Here is a 17,754-nt window from a genome sequence, read left to right as displayed (position 1 = left end):
TTAATATATGCACAATTTTATTCAGCAGATATCTAGTACTTTTTTTCCTTTCATAACTAAAATTTTATATTCATTAAATGGCAGCTATTTGTTTCCCCTCCCCCAAGCCCCTGGAAACCACTATTTTATTTTCTGCTTCTTTAAGTTTGACTAAATTAGCTATTTCATATATGTGGAATCATTGAGTGTTAGTCTTTCTGTGATGGTTTATTTTGCTTAGCATAATGTTCTCATGACATCCTTGTTGTAGTAGATAGCAGGACCTGATTAACAAAGAAAACAAAAACTCAACTAAAAATGGGCACAGAACTTGAATAGACATTTCAGCAAAGAAGACATACAAATGCTGAATAAGTATAAGAAAAGAAACTTAGCATCACTAATTATCTGAGAAATACAAATCAAAATCATGATACCACTTACTCCTGTTTAGATGACCATTATCAAAAAAGAAAGAAAGAAAGAAAGAAAGAAAGAAAGAAAGAAAGAAAGAAAGGAAATGAAAGAACGAAAGACAGAAAATAACAGATGCTGTCCAGAGTATGGAGAAATTGAAACACTTAATTTTGGTACATTCATACAAGGGAATATTATTCAGCCTTAGAAAGAAAGAATCCTTGTTTTTGTTTTCTAATAACCATTATTATTATTTTTTTTTCAAAGCACACAGGCCATTCAAAAATGGGCTGAGGGCACAATTTGGCCCCTAGCCAGTATTTGTTAATTGGTGGACTAATTTTATTAATATGTTGATTTTCTCAAAGCACCTTTTAGTTCATTGATTTCCCTTGATTTTTCTCTCTTTCATAGTCCATTGATAATTGATTCTGGGCTTTCATGTTTTCCTTCTACAATTATTTTCAATTTAATATTTCATTACTTTTCCAGTTTCTTAATGTAGCTGCTGAATTTATCTCTAATAAAGATACTTATTGATGTAATATTCTTCCTAAGCACTACTCTAGTGGCACCCCAAGCATCTGATATACGGTGGAATATGATCTACCTTCTTAAGTGTTCCATGCACACTTGAAAGAATATTTATTCTGCTGTTGTGTGGAATGTTTTAAAATGTTTATTAGATTAAGTTGGTTGATAGTGTTGCTCAAAATCTGTATCCTTAGTGATGGTCTGGCTTCTTTTTCTATCAACTGGTGAGATAAGGGATTTGCATTGTTTAGGCACAATTACACATTTCTCTATTCTTGCTATTCTGTCAGGTTTTGTTTCATGTATTTTGAAACTGTTATTATGTACATAATATTTAAAACTGTACATTCTATTGATGAATTGATCCCGTTGTCATTATGCCATGACCTTCTTTATTTCTCATCGTGTTCATTATTCTAAAATGTACTCTGTAGAGTAATTATTTTGTATTTGTGTTTAGGTATTAATATAACCTTTACAGATTTCCTTTGTCTTGTGTTGTTTATCATTTCTATCCTTTTCCTTTAAAATTACTTGTGTATTTTTTATTTTAAAATAGATTTTTTTGTAAGTAGTACATAGCTCCGACTTGCTTTTTTATCTTATTTGACACATATTGCCTTTTTAGTGAAATGTTTTGACCATTTAATTTTATTTTTAATTAAGCTAGGTGGTCTTGAATCTACCATCTTGTTATTGGTTTTTTATTTATCCCCTCTGTATTGTTTTGTTCCCCTCTTTTTGTACCTACTTACATATTGAGCATGATTTTCTTTTCTTATGCCATACTAACTGTGCTATACTGACTATTTGTTGTTGTTGTTGTTTTATTTTAGTGGTTACTTTAGGACTTACAGTGTATATTCTTAACATGGCTGTTTACCTTCAAATGATATATACCACTTCGTATAAAGTATAAATATCTTAAAATTAACGCTAATTTCTCCACTAGCTGTCTTTCAGGTGTCACTCTTATATATTTAATTACATGTTATAAGTGCTTACAATACAATGTTATTTTTATTTAAATAGATATGTTGAAAAGATGTGATTTTTTTAAAGTCATATATTTACAATATGTTTTTTATCCTGGTATTCTTCATCACTCTGTGTATACTCAAATTTCTATCTGTCATTATTTTCCTTTTATCTGAGGGGCTCCCTTTAAATTTTCTTATAGGGCAGATTTACTTGTAATGAATATTTTAGGGCAGGTCCAGTACTCCCAAGGCCATCTTTTTTGGAAGAAATTTTAGATGGTGTTGTGTTTTAAACTTTGGTATCTGTATGATTCTTATTAGTATGCATTAATACAATTTATTTTTCTCTGACACTCTTATATCCTGTGTCCAGGCTTAGCTCACATATTAATTCTTGGAATATATATAAATATATAAATAAATTTTGGTGATTTTCTATATACACAACTAAAAATTATGTCATCGTTTTTTCCTGCATGAATGCCCTTTATTTCCTCCTCTTGTCTTGTTGTTCATGTTCCAATAGACTTGTTGGAAAGAGTAGTAAGAAGAGAACACATTAAACTTTCACCAATTAATATGATATTGACTATAGAGAATTTTTTGAGATATTTTTTTATTAGATTAAAAAGGTTCTCTATTCCTACTGTGCTGAGATTGTTTTGTCATAAATAATACTGGATTTTATAAAATGCTTTTTATGTGTTAATTTATCATATTATCATGTCAATTGATTAGTTTTATAAGCTCTTGTTCTTATAAATGACATTGATATTTTAGATTGCCTAATGCTGAACCAGTCTTTCATACATAGAGTAAATTTTACTTACCCTTGTTGTAAAATTATTTTTACATATTCTTGGATTTGATTTACTAAATTTCTGTTGAGGATTTTGCAGTCTACATTTATGAGATTTAGCCTGGAGGGATTTTTTTTGTCTTTTTTTTCTTCTTTGTCTGGCTTTCTTATTTTTTTGAGAAATATTTAATATTAGTATAGAATTCTGTGTTGATAGTTTTTGTTTTGTTTTGCTGTTGTTTGTATGTTTTCAGTAACTTGAAGATGTGCTCAACAATCTTTTTGTTTGGGTTATTTCTAATGAAACATTCGCTGGCATCATTTTGTTTGTTATTGTATATGCAACCTTTACCGCCCTTTGGATACTTCTAAGATTATGTCCTTATTTCTGATTCCAAGCAATTTGAATACGGTATGCTTTGGTTTAGTGTTTTTATGTTTCTTTGATTGGGTTCATTGATCTTTTCGAATCTAAAGTTTATTTTTGTCAGCAAATTTGGCAAATTTCAACGGTTATTCTTTTAATATTTTTCTTTTTCACCACTTGCTCTTCTCCTTTGGGAACTCCAATTACATGCATATTATACTGTTCACTGATGCTCTGTTCACTTTTTAAAAAATTCTTTTTCCCCCTTTTTGTTCTATATTTGACATTTTATCCTACTATGTGTTCAAGCTCCTTTATCATGTCATATCTAATCTGCTATTAATTATATTCAATGTATATTACATCTCAGACATTGTACTTTTCATTCCTTTTTTATAAGGTTATTTATTTGTTTTGAGAGAGGGAGAGGGGGCTAGAGAGAGAGAGAGACAGAGACAGAGACAGAGAGAGGGAGGGAGAGGAAGAGCACATATGAGCACAAGTCAAGGAAGAACAGAGGGAGAGGGAGAGGGAGAATCCAAGTAGACTCTGTGCTGTGCCCATCTCAGGGATCAATCTCATGAACCTTGAGATCATGACCTGAGCTGAAATCAACAGTCAGATGCTTAACCAACCTAGCCACCCAGGTCCCCCTGTACTTTTTATTTCTAAAAGTTCAGTTTGGATCTTTTTATATCTTGCTTATCTCTACTTACCTGTGTAAACATGTTTAAAACAGTTATCAAAGCATTTTATGTCTATATTTTCTAATTGTTATATTTGTGCAAGTTCTGAATCCACTACGATTGATTGAATTTCCTCCTCAAAATGGGTCATTTTTTTCCTGCCTTTTCACATGTCTGGTAGTATTTTATTGACTGTGAGGCATTATGAATTTTACCTCTCTGGGCCCTGGGTATCTCTCTATTCCTGTAGAAAGTTTAGAGATTTCTTAAGGGACACCGTTACTTAGAAATAGCAATATACTTGGATGTGGATTTTAAGATTTGGTTAGTGGAGACAAGCAGCAATTATTCTTCCTACGTATGCAAAATGCTTCTGAGTAATATTCTTTGAATTATGAGTATTCTATTCTTACTAGAAACCATCAGGTATAATTTCCTCTAATCTACCTGATAGTCTTTCCCCCATCTTATTTCATCATACATGCACACTGATGATGTACTTTTTAGACACCTTTTAGAGATCTTTAGGGTTAGTGATCTCTATGTGCAGCTGTCTTCTTTCTGGTTCTGTCCTTCATACGCTAGTTGTCTTGGTCTCCCTGGACTCAGCTTTGTCTTTCTCTTTGTCTTTCTGGAATTCTGTGCTCTGCCTGGGCCCCCTCCCTTCATCACATTTGGTGTAGTCAAATCAACGCCATAAGCTGGTGCAGTTTTATTGGTCACATCCTTTGCTTTCCATCTTTCAGAAATCACAATTTTTTCGTAATGTCCAGTGTCCTGAAAACCATCTTTTCATGTATCTTGTCTATTTTCTGGTTGTTGCAGAGGGAATAAAGCAAAAGTCAGAATTAAGACTGTTTTAATTATTTATTTATTTTTGAGAGAGAGAAAGCATGCAAGTGATGGGGGAGGACAGAGAGAAAGGAAGAGAGCATCCCAAGAAGGCTCCACACTGTCAGCACAGAGCTTGACACAGGGCTCGATTTCATGAACCATGAAATCATGAGTCTTGAAATCAAGAGTCAGACCCTTAACCAACTGAGCCACCCAGGTGCCCCCAGGATTAAGAATTCTTAAGAATAATGATAATAATATAAACGTCTGATGTTCTCAAAAAAGTAGTGAGTACTTTTTAAAAACTATGCTAGAAGGCTAATAAATTTAATAAAACAACTGGAGGGCAGTAAATATATGAGCTTAAAATTAAGTTCATAATTGTTGAACAATAAATGTTAATTTCAAGATACTTTCCCAAGGAAGTCATTAGAAATGAATAAAGATATATATGGGTAAAAGGTATCAGGTTTTTATTTGTAACATAGTGCTTCTACATTCAACTAAGTGCCTAATGTAAGAGTCTTTGTAAATAAATTATGGTTTGTATACTTTAGCCATTAAAATAATATTCAGGGTTACCTGGGTGGCTCAGTTGGTTCAGCATCTGACTTTAGCTCAGGTCATACCTTGCAGTTCATGAGTTTGCACCCCACATCTGGCTTTCTGCTGTCCCCCTCTTTTTCTGCCCTTCCCTTGCGCATTTTCTCTCTCCCTCTCTCTCTCAAAAATAAATAAACATTTTTAAAATTATATGACATAGAATTTCTGCTTATTATGCAGAAAGTGAAAAAGAAGTTACAAATTTTAAATACCATACAATTTCTCATTATATACCTAGAGATTTTTGAAAGTTACATACAAAACTATTGTATGATTATATCTGAATGGCCAAATTATGGTTAGTTTATTTTTCCTTCATTATATTCTCCATTTTGCAATATTTCAGTAATTCATATGTATTTTATTTCTGTAATGAGGAACTGGAAGTTAAATTTTATGTCAGTGTTTTTATTAAAAAAATAGAACATCAGTGTTTTTAGTGAAAGTATTCTGACATATTTGATTTGATAATAAATTTCTACCCAGGGACATCTCATTAAAATTCTTTTACTCTGATAAATTTATGTTTTATCAATGTAAAAATTTGCCTTAAGGGTACTCAGGTGCCTCAGTCATTTAAGCTTCTGACCTCACCTCAGGCCATGGTCTCATAGTTCATGAGTTTGAGCCCCCTATTGGGTAAGCTCTAGCTGTCCTTCAGGATTCTCTCTCTCCCTCTCCACCCTCTGTGGGATTCTCTCTCTCCCTTTCTCTCTGCTTCTCTCTCTCTCTCATAAATAAATAAATAAATAAATAAATAGTTGTCCTAAAAGGAGGAAAGTAGTTAAAGTAAATGGGCAGCTACTTTTCTACTCTTCACTTAAAAATGCTTCATAATTTGAGTTACCAAGAACTGAGCAAATTCTTCAGGTATGAAACAAATGATCTAGTGATGTTTTAGGAGAAATGCTAAGACTACTTGTTACATGACTGAGTGACAGCAGTGTGCTCTGGAGTTGACAGGCAGGACATCAAGTCGCAGCCCTGGCTCTCATTTCCTAAGTGACCACAGCAAGTTGCTTAGCTTTACTGAACCACCGCTTTCTCATTTGTACATTGAAATAAAATATCCACATTCTAGTTGTGGTGTGAACTAACGTAACATAACAAACATATAATTCAGAGAAATTCTCAATACATAGTAGGTGTTATTATTAAAAAGTCCAAATTGTCTCTGTATTTACTTGAATCCATTTTTTATTTAATTAAAAAAATTAATGTTTTATTTATTTTTGATACAGAGGGAGACAGAGCATGAGAGGGGGAGGGGCAGAGAGAGAGGGAGACACAAAATCGGAAGCAGGCTCTAGGCTCTGAGCTGTCAGCACAGAACCTGACTCGGGGCTTGGACCCACAAACATGAGATCATGACCTGAGCCAATCATGACCTGAGGCTTTAACTGATTGAGCCACCCAGGCACCCCTGAATCAATATTTTTTATACCATTGTATCAGAGTTTTCAGAGAAAAAGAATGAATCGAATGTATATATATGAATATATATGTTTGTATGTGAATATATATTTATATATTCATTATATCTGTACAAATGGTCGTTATACAGAGAAAGGAAGAGATAGAATGAGAGAGAGAGGAATTGTTCACTTGATTCTAAGGACTAGCCAGAAAATCTGAAATCTGTATGGCTATTCATGATGTTTCTAGGTTCCATCCATGCTCCACAATGGTAGATTGTATTTTCCAAAACATGACCATAATAATAGCTCTAGTCTCACATGTTTTTCATGGATATTGCCACCTTCCCATATAGAGATAGATTTTCTTTCCTCTCACTTTGAATCCAGATGGGTCTGTGATCTGCTTATAACTAACAATTCTGCTGAAATGAGGCTCCATAACTTCACGGAAGGAGTCATAGAAGGCAATGGAGCATCTTTTACCTTACTCACTGGAATATTCATTCTTGTGTCTTTGCTGCCATATAATCAGTCTGACTGCCCTGATGCTGTTTTGCTGTGAATAACCCCAAACTATCAGTTGTGAGATGCGCGTGGAGAAACCTTCGGATAGTGTGAAGGCAGAGTAGGATCTCCAGCAGCACCCCTCGGTTTTGAAGTCACTATGTGACTGCGAAGAGCTGAGACATCTCAGTCAGAACCACCCGAATGAGTCCTATTAAGGGCTATGAAGAGTCCTAACAGGTTAGCCTCTGCTACCATTTCATAGATGCTGGAAGAAAACATTTCTAATAAAGAGACCAGGGACTTTATTACCGGTGGCACTGTAAGCAGAAGCATAAACTTCATGGTGGCATCAGCTCATCTTATTTACTCAAAATGTAATAAAATGATGCAGAGTGGTCCAGATAGACGTTGCACACATTGTGGTTTTGAGTCACATGTGAATAATCTAAATTTAGGAACACTCCCCACCTCCCTAGTCTTATGAGGACACTGCTAACAAACCTGCCTGATCTGCCCAGACATTATCTTTATTGCCCTGATCAGAAAACACATGTGCCCTCTGTCTCAAAGGGAGACACTGCATCTTTCTTCCAAAGCTTACTGCTATACAAACCTCCTTGAAAAAAATCTTTGAAACAAAGATGTCAATGCTTTCAGCTCAGAAGATGGACAGAAATGCGAGACATGGAGATCAAATGCAACAAAGACAACTTTAAAATTATAATGTCCTCATAGAGATTTAAAAAATCCTGTAGTCATGGAAGTATAAATATAATTTTTAACAAGGAACAACTAGAATATGATAAGCTCATGGAAATTGAAAATAATCTAGTTAAATTTGGTGAAATTAAATTTTAGAAGATAAAATAAAATTTTCACAAAATAAGAGATAAGTGGAAAGACAGGGTCAATTTATAGAATTCAATATTTACCACACCATTTCCAAAATGAGAGAATAGAAGGAATATATCTAGCAAAAGAAACTGGAAAGAGGAAATATTCCAATAGAATACTTTATTTTTTCTGTAAAGACCTATTACATGTCTCACAAAACAAATAGGGGGGGGAAAAGTACCTGATGGACTTATTGGGTACAACCCTAGGGATAGAGAGGTTGGGAAGTAATATGTTGTGAAGATCATTGTCAGAGAGGGAAGAATGGTCTTAGATAATATATCTAAGTCTTTGTGAAGGGTTAGATGTTTCTTCCTCTGAAAGATATTTTTCCCTTGAACTTATGTGAATGTATTCTTAGACAAAAAAATAACTTCTAACATCCAGGCTTCAAATGACAAAGCAGCGACCAACCATACTTTAATAAATAGCAAGTTCTCTCAGGGGAAAAAAAAAACCCTTTGTCCTTACGTAAGGCAATTGCAGTGGAAATCTTCTTGAGAAGCGGTGTGGCTGGGAACAGATTCTGTCTGAGATGAGGATTTCTATGTGAGGCAGATCAACATAAAGCAATAAGGAGCAAACTACAAAGATAGTGTCATTGATACTAATAAATGGAACTCCCATCTTTCTTGAAGTACCTCAGTATCTCAAGCAACTAATTATTCTTGCTTAGTGTCTTCCTAAACCGTCCTTTCCCACTGAATGAACACTAAGGAAAAGTGTATGTTACAAGTGCCATAAAGCATCAATATCATGAAGTATCATAAATATCAATTTAACCAGAAAAATTGCATACATACTATATTGACCTGATTTATTACTAGAAGTAGTAGTAGACACATAGAATAGCTATTTTTTATAGACAGAATATAAATGGGTTTTTCCTATCCCCTTATTGATCTTTATACACCTACTAATTGGAGGAGTCAAATAGGCAATAGAAATGGCACATACGAACCAAATCACCCTATTTGCTATAAGAGTTCCAAATTGAAAGGATGTTCTCTGAAAAGAAGGTATATTAAAGCCAACTTGGTTACCAGAATGGAGGTTGATGGGGGATAGATGAACTAGCTAGTGGGACTCATGGACTGCGCTTGTAATGACCACCAGATTTTGTATGGAAGTGTCGAATCATTATATTGTATACCTGAAACTAACACTACAGTGTATGCCAACTAACTGGAATTTAAATGAAAACTTAAAAAAAAAAACCATACATATGGTGATTACACATCACCCTACTGTATATAATTGAAAGTTAAGAATACATACTTGAAAGTTGAGAAAGTATACATTAAATCTCACCAGAAGGAAGAAATAGAAATTATGTGACTGATGGAGACATTGGCTGGCACAATGGTAGACTTCATTTCTGGGTACATAAGTGTATTGCATCTACTTGTTATACATCTTAAACATTGTCACAGGTCAGTTAGATGTCAGTAAAGTTAGAAAACTAAAAATAAACAAACAAACAAATAAAGCCAACAGTCTTGGTGTACAAGATAAGAGTAGTGGAATGTTTATTTAATGTTTTATTTATTGAATTATAGTATTAATCTTCTTTGAGGGGCCAGTTACTGTGGTGGGAGCCAGATTCTATGCTTTGTTCCACTTTCAAAAAATTGAAAAAACCAAAACGTCTAAAAATATTTGTGCACTTTTTTAAAACCCAAATGACAAAAAAGTTTAGTGATCATTTTTCCCTTGAGAAAATTAAGGGCAAGTCTTTTAGAATTTCAGTAGGCCTCTAATATCTGCCAAAGAAAAGTAACGTGCTGTTAGTGAAGTCTTTAAAAGAGGTCTTCAGATCTTTAATATTGCATTTTTAGTTTGCTTTTGGAAGTGAGGTGCCTTTTAAAAGGATTTTCTTTTCATTACTGCAAAGAAGAGAGATGGTAGGAGAGAATAATGGAATGTGTCTTAATTGCATTTGAAAGCTTAATACTATTACTTTACTAGTTTACTTTTTTAGAATGAATGATTCAAAAAGAAAATTAGTGTGCTGGACTCTAACTTGGTTAATGGAAATGGATGGCCAGATTTCTTCTTTGAAATCTAACAAAGATCTATTTCTATTGAAGGTCTCATAAAAGTTAACAGACAGTTTGCATTTTTAGAATCTGTGGTTATACTTTTATCTCATGGAAACTATAGGCAGATATTTCTATTTTTCTCTTAAAGAATTTACAAAGGAAAATAAGTGAAGGAGAGATAAAAGTAAGAAAATAAGATTAATTTAATTAACTGGGGGAAACATCCCTTAATTTTTTAAAAATCAGACTCTGGAATTCCATGTCAGTGATGAATCAAAGATTCATAAATAACACTCTGTAGCACAATTTGAAGAGCCTTTGTTTTCTGTAATCATTGCATGTGTTCTCTCGAAAGAAAGAGCAAGAGAGTAATCGAACAAATTTCTTAATAATTTAATTTCCATTTGAGCCATTAGCTTAGCTCTTTTCTATACATCTCTCACTCTCTGTAATGTATGTAAAAGAGCTGTCTTCACTACACTGAAACAAGAAGGGGTAGTTACATGATAATACAAATAACATACATGAATGTAGAAGAAAAGATTTTGGGTAATCATATGTGTGAATTCTGATTTTATAATATTGTAAATTTATATACACATTGTAAACTATATTTTCTGTTTTTCTTGGGAAAATAATTTAGTTCTCGGAGATTTTTGGCACTTTTTTATCTAAGAATTGATTACACAGCTACAAGGAAAACATACCATCTTCTATCTATATACATTTTCTTAGAATATTAGTTTTCTCTATAAAGTTAGGGATAACACCTTAAAAGTTATTAGTAAGAATGAAGTATACATAGTTTCATTTTAAAAATATCTCTAACAAAACGTGACACTTCAAAAATACTTTTGCTTCCACCAACAAAGTTGTGTAGATGTAAAACAACTTCAAATGGAGATGATATATTACCAAACATGCACTTTTATTAATCTCACTAACCTGGTCATCTAAATTGAATGCTAGCAATTTGTATTGTTATATCAAAATGGCTATTAGGCTATTAATTCATTTATTCAATAACCATTAAAAACAAATTATATTTACTAGCCCAGACAACTAGGTAAAATTGAGGCTCTTATTTTCAAAAATTTATCAACTAGTGGGAGAGACAGAAAACGATATTTTGAGTTGATAATTACTATGGTAATTATAATCATGTATTTATAAGAAAGAGGGGACAGATGAGAATAAACACAAATAACTGAGCTTCTTTTTTTTTTTTTGCTGTCATCTAAAATCAAAGGGATTACTTCCTGTCAGTTTGACTGAATGCCAATTTTCTCATCCAAACTGGAGTTTCAGCAAGAAGAGGAGGAGAGATATTTAAATGAGGTCATCTATTATTAAAATCAGTTCTAGAAACTATTTCTCAAAAAACCAAAACTTCATTACAATTGGACAATTTTGTGTATTTTTTCATTGGCTTTTTAGGGTCCTATCGAAATTATGTTTTGGTTTGATTTCTCAACTCAGTGTCTTTTTTCTAATGATGGTCTTATGCCTAGATTGAGTTAAATAATAATATCATATTTTTAAACTATATTTAATAATGCTAAAGTGGCAAGAATGTTTCTCCTTCTTTTCCCTCCACTTACTCTTTCCATTATCTTCACTTTTTTCCTTCTCTTCTCCTTCCTCTTCTACTTTCTTCTTCTCTTTCTTTCCCTCAGAAGTGGCAAAATACACACAAAAGGGACAAAGTGGTGAAATATTGGAGGACAAGGTAGATGACCTAAAATTGCTCCTACAGAGATCATTTTTTCCACAAATACTAAGTAGTTGCTGTACTACAGTGGCTAACGTTGAAGATTTCTTTTTTACCGATAGTTCATAAAATCACAGAAGTACATATTCTCATAGATAACATTAGTCCCTCATTTTATAGATGAGGAAAGAGAGGCTCCTAAAATGTAAGTGACTTTCTCAGTGTCAAAGTGAGTCCCACTGCTTCAAAAGCTCAGTTATAAAAATCAAACCCCTTTATTAAAGAGGATATAGGAGGCAGGAAAGCAGGTAGCAGATGACAAGTCCAGAATAGACCATTAGAATACTCAAATTTTGCTAACTAAACATTTATTTAAATATATAAGTTTTTATGTATATGGTCATGCAAAAAAATGCAAATGGCCAAATGATTGAAATCATATTATAAACCATTTGGAATTGTAGAAGTGAATTATTCATATGACCTGGTAACTTTTGTTTCTTTTTGAGCTGCGAGCAGTTCTTTATCACTAATCACATAGATTACAATATGGATTGGGATGAAAACATTTACTGAACTTGATCAACTTTATGTTTTAGACAGTTTAAAAATCTAATTCCAAAGCTAGTCATCTTCCTTTATACCTTCTTTTTAGAGAAATGTTTATTATAGTGGCTGCTTTCCTGTTTAAAACAAAACTAAAAAGCTAAACTTAAGCTTTTACCTATTTTTATTTTCCGCATTAGTTTTTTGTTTCTGTTTTTGCTTTCCAGGTAGGTCACCCCTCCTTCACCTAGCTCCATTGCAACTCTCTTTCTCCTAAGGTAGATTTTTACTGTATTTCAATTTGCATGTTTTTCTAAGATTGAAAATAAAGGAAGTGGTCAGGGCCAGAGCATAATAGAAATTTGCTAGAATGGAGTGTCAGTGTGACTAATTCAGGATGCAGCTAAAACCTGCATACCCAAGTCCTACTGTTATCACAGAGACCCTAACGGCATGTAATAATCATTTTATAGTTGCTAATTTAGCCTTTAGAAATTGGATGAAAAATGCATATGACATGTCGCCTCAGTCAGGCTGCATGGAACTTAAGAAAGCACAAAGGCAGGATTCCCTCAGAGATGAGCATTTCATGGACATTCGGTTACACAGCCTCAGCTCAGCCGATACCTCCCTGATAACCCTCACTGGTATCATTATAGCCTCAGCTTTGCAGGGCTGAAATGATGGCACATGTATAAAATAATGACAAATTCATCCCTTTCTTAGAGAACTTGTCTCCCTCTCATTCTGGTTTGATTGTCTGCATCTACAAAATACTGTTTTCCATTTTGAAGAAGGAAAGTTTTAATGGCTTCCCTGTAAGAGCTATCAGAATGGACACAGAGAGGAATGTACTTTGCTCTTTTCTTTCAACTATAAGAATATATCTTTAAATGCAAAGGTGGACCCAATCTTGGATCCTGCAAAATCATATTTGGCAACTCTCTGGTACAATAGTACAAAAATTAAAGTATGTAATTTATATAGAATGGGAAAAAGGAAGCCTTAGAAATGGTTCATGAAAGGAAGAAGACACAAAGTTAATCTCATGAGCTTCCTAGTAAACCCACTTCTATTTGGTTGATTATTTTGTCCCTTGGCAAAGTGCCACAAATAGTGAGTACACTTTATCTTATTGTTTCTTAATCCTGTACCCCATATTTAATGGAAATATTATTTTTATTTTAAATTGTAAAGTTTTTAGTGATTTCAAATTTATTCATTTTATAATGGCCCTATGAGATACCATGAGATTAGATAGCTTATTAACTCTCACATGATTTTTGCTATAGAAAATGCTTGGAGTAGTAATTAATTTCAATAAAACATAAGGAAATACCAGGACCTTTGGGTGGCTCAGTTGGTTAAGCATCCAGCTCTTGATTTGGGCTCAGGTCATGATCTCATGTTTGGTGAGATCAAGCCACATGGTGAGCTGTGCACTAACAGCTTGGAGCCTGCTTGGGATTCTCTCCCTGCCTGTCCCTCACTCACATTCTCTATCAAAATAAAAAGTTTTATTTTTTTTAAATAAAGAACTGCTAATGTACTTCTTTTGTCAGATTTTGTCAGGGAAGTATACACAATTGTGCTAATAATATGGGAAGTATACACAATTGTGCTAATAATACTCCAACACTTATACTTCCTTTTCATTTTTAGAATAACTAGAAACTTAAAAATTATTTTTCTCCTTAGAAATGTAGTCTCATCTCACAGTTGTTAACTGAACAAAATAAAGAATGCCTGTTTTTGTTTAAAATAGAAATCTAGAACACTTGACAGCTTCATGCTGCTCAAACCTGAAAGTATGATTAAGAATTTTCCTCTGAGTACTGAAACATATTATTCACTGAAGATGGATCAGAATTATTGATTATGTTGAGTTTTTTAAAGTAATCTCCATCTCCATAGTGGGACTCAAACTCAAGACCCTGAGATCAAGAGTCACGTGTTATACTTTCTGAGCCAGCCATGCATGCCTGTTGAGATTTGGTTGTAGAAAAATGAATCATGCAATAAGGTCTCTGTGTAACAAGAATGTCTCTACTGCTACAATCCAAAAGTTCCCTATTAACAAGCAAAGGAATTAACAACTCTTAAAAAACTAAATCCCATGTTTTAAGAATAGATTATTTTTTTAATCTGCAGACTCTGTCTTCATTGACTAGTTTCACTTCCCCAAAAGTAAATTAAAAAATATTTCACATCACTTTAAAAGATATCCATATAATTTAAAGATCATTGTGTATATATTTTAGGCATAAAAAATTAGTTCCCAGATAGTTTTTAGATATTTGTACAGTAGGGTTTTCTTTTCCTTCAAATGTACTCAAATAATCACCTGCATTATAATTAACTAGATTGCTTATTAGCTTTTAGTGCCAAATTCTGCTTCCAGCCCAGTGAACTGAATCACTGGGAGTCCATCCCATATATCTACATGTAAAAAATAAGTTGCCCAGGGATTTTTTTTGCATACCAAAGTTTATGAACCATCATAAGAACTATTAGTAAACATTAAATAATTATTTAGGAGTTTATTACATTTGGCTACAAATATTAAAAAGTGAAAATACCGTTAAGTTATTAATGAAAATACTTTACCAGCATTCTAAAGGTATTTGCCAAGCCCCCATCTTTATATTCCTGTACAGTTCGATTTGGCAGATTATTTTGTCCCTTGGCAAAAAGCCTTGAATAGTGAGTACATTTGTATCATATCGTTTCAGCTCTTAACCCCTTATTTAATGGACATATTCTTTTTAAAATCTTAAAGGTATTAATCTTATCAAACTCAACTCATTTCATAATGCCTTTTGAGATACTGGAAAGCCTAAATTATCTAAGGTTCTTTAGGACCTATGAATTTCGATATAGAACTGAAAAATTATATTACTTTATCTTTTCAGGAGGGTGCCAGATATTTACTTAAGGATTCAAGAATTAGGAATATCTCATAACATAACCCCCACCATGACAGTGCGATTAAGTTAATAATATTATCATAGGTAAGTTAGTGTCATGATTTCTAGACAATGATTTGTAATTGAGGCAATCTCCCAAGTTTTGATAACATAAGTTTAACTATGAAATTCATGGGAATATTTATGTTTTTAATTAGCTTAGATGAACCATTAGTTCTTTTGCCCAATGATAAACCACAAAGCTATGCATTAGAATACTATTTCAAAACTCTCTAGGCATGTTCAAAGCTACATGTAAATAATATATGACTCATAGAATTCAAGCAGAAATACATTTCCTTACCCATCCACATATTATTAATCTAACCATCTTCCCTGATTCCCATTTCTGCATTGACACGTTTAGAGTCAGATTAGATCAAGGATAAAAGTTACCTGAAGGTTATTCAATCACAAGTATACATAGATCTAAAACAGAGAGAGATCAGCGACCCCCCAGGTGGGTCTGTGGTTCACATCCCAAGAGTGAGAAGCAGCACTGAATGCTTTCTGACAGCTTTAGCCCAGTGTATTCTGTCCTGTTCCAGACCCGGAGCGCCCTTCCTTGGCCGGAGTGACTGCTTCTAGAAAGTAATTTTGGATTGAATTAGAGCTTTCTGAGACAGACAAAACATACTTTACAGTAAGCAAATTGAATTTCTCTGGTTCAGTGACTTGCTGTGCCACGGCGCCTCTCAAGAAGACTTCCACGTTATTGAGAGCTGGTAGATTTCCTTGTAAAACAGCCACAGGCTGCACACACACACTACACAGCTGAGTCTTTGTCCGCCATTTCTCTCAGAAATATTTCTATCTTTCTTTCACACACATACAAAACTATTTAAATGAAGCATACAAAGAAACGACATAAACTATTGTCTCCGTCTTTGAGAAGGGGATGTTTCAAGTGGTTACTAATTCAAAATGAGGTCTTGAAGGAAAGGCTTAGCCCAATACCTGGTATTGTGGAAATTCAAAGTATCTCTAATGGAATGAAATGGAAGGATTATTCACTTGTGTCATGTACAACAATAAATGGAGAACTGGAAATATTTGCAGTGATTTCATTAGGAGCACTCAGTGGTGCCAGCTGTCACAGATACTATTTATCCGAACAGTTTGCAAATAAATCAGTTTCTTCTTTTTAATTTTCCTTTTTGGAACATTCCTAAAAATTATAGGCTGACTTAACTTAAAACAAAGATGTTACTTTCTAAATGTTTTTGTTCAAATGAAGCCAGAAATTTCTACTGAGTATTCGACACACACAGGTGGAAATACAGGGTTCCTCGGTGGGGAGACTACCTGGGGAGTTCGCACCATTCTTAAGAAATAACATGACACATCCCAAGTTTCAAAGTTGACTCAAGAACATTTTTATGATTGGGGCGTCTGGGTGGCTCAGTCGGTTAACTGTCTAACTTCAGCTCAGGTCATGATCTCGAATCATGAGTGGATTTGTGAATTTGACCCCCGCATCGGGCTCTGTGCCGACAGCACAGCGCCTGGAGCCGTCTTCAGATCCTTTATCTCCCTTTCTCTCTGCGCCCTTCCCTGCGCGTGCTCTGTCTCTCTCTCTCAGAAATAAACATTAAAAAATAATATTTTTATGATTAACATAATTCATTATACAGAGAAAAAAAATTTAATAGACACAGCAACTTTTTTTTATTCATTCTTAAATTGTTTCTTGATATTGTCTTTACTTCCAAACACTTCATCTTGGTGATTCTGGAGTCATGTTAGCCCAGGAGAAGTCTGCTACATACTTGTCTACCTGGCATGAAGTGCCACAGTCCAATTTATACGGTTTTCTTCTACACACAGTATCATCGCAGGTAAAATTTCATGTTAGGAGAAAAAAATGTCAGGGTCATTAGGCAATGAGGAGCATTCATTCTGACACAGGGAAGAGGTTGCATTTAACCAGAAAATGCAGAGTTCTCTGTAGTAATTCTTTGCACAGAGGTCCCTTGGGCTTAGAGCCCTAGGAACAGATGTGATCTCATGCCTGGTCTAAAGAGAACAGAGTCATGGGCAGAAACACCCCCTACATCAGTGAGGGCGCTTCTGCCAGAAGCAGATTTCTCACCAGGAGGACCCTAAACTCATTGCCAAATTAGAATCTGCCTGGTGAGAAGTCACTGGGCATAAAGTCTCCAGTGATTTGGTGCTTGTTCAGTGAGCAAACCAGAAAACATATGTGAAGAATTCACAAAAGAGCCTGTGTGCGTGTGCTAAAGCCACTGGGGGCGTCAGGAGGGGGAATCATGTTGGCTTCCCTTCTGAAGGCACTTTCTCAGCATATGCTATATTGTTAGAAACCTCTGGCAAAACTAAGATATCTAGAACATATGGGTTGGGAAGGTTGATATGTGCTCTTTCCTTTTTCTGTTTGTCTCAGTACTTAATGTTTGATTTTGTTTTGTAGGTCAGGATAATAACAAAACCATCTGGTCTCAACTTTTCTT

This window comes from Suricata suricatta, chromosome 6, assembly GCF_006229205.1.
Source record: "Suricata suricatta isolate VVHF042 chromosome 6, meerkat_22Aug2017_6uvM2_HiC, whole genome shotgun sequence".
NCBI lineage: Eukaryota > Metazoa > Chordata > Mammalia > Carnivora > Herpestidae > Suricata > Suricata suricatta.
The sequence above is the reverse complement of the archived record's forward strand: the minus strand, read 5'-3'. Positions refer to the sequence as shown.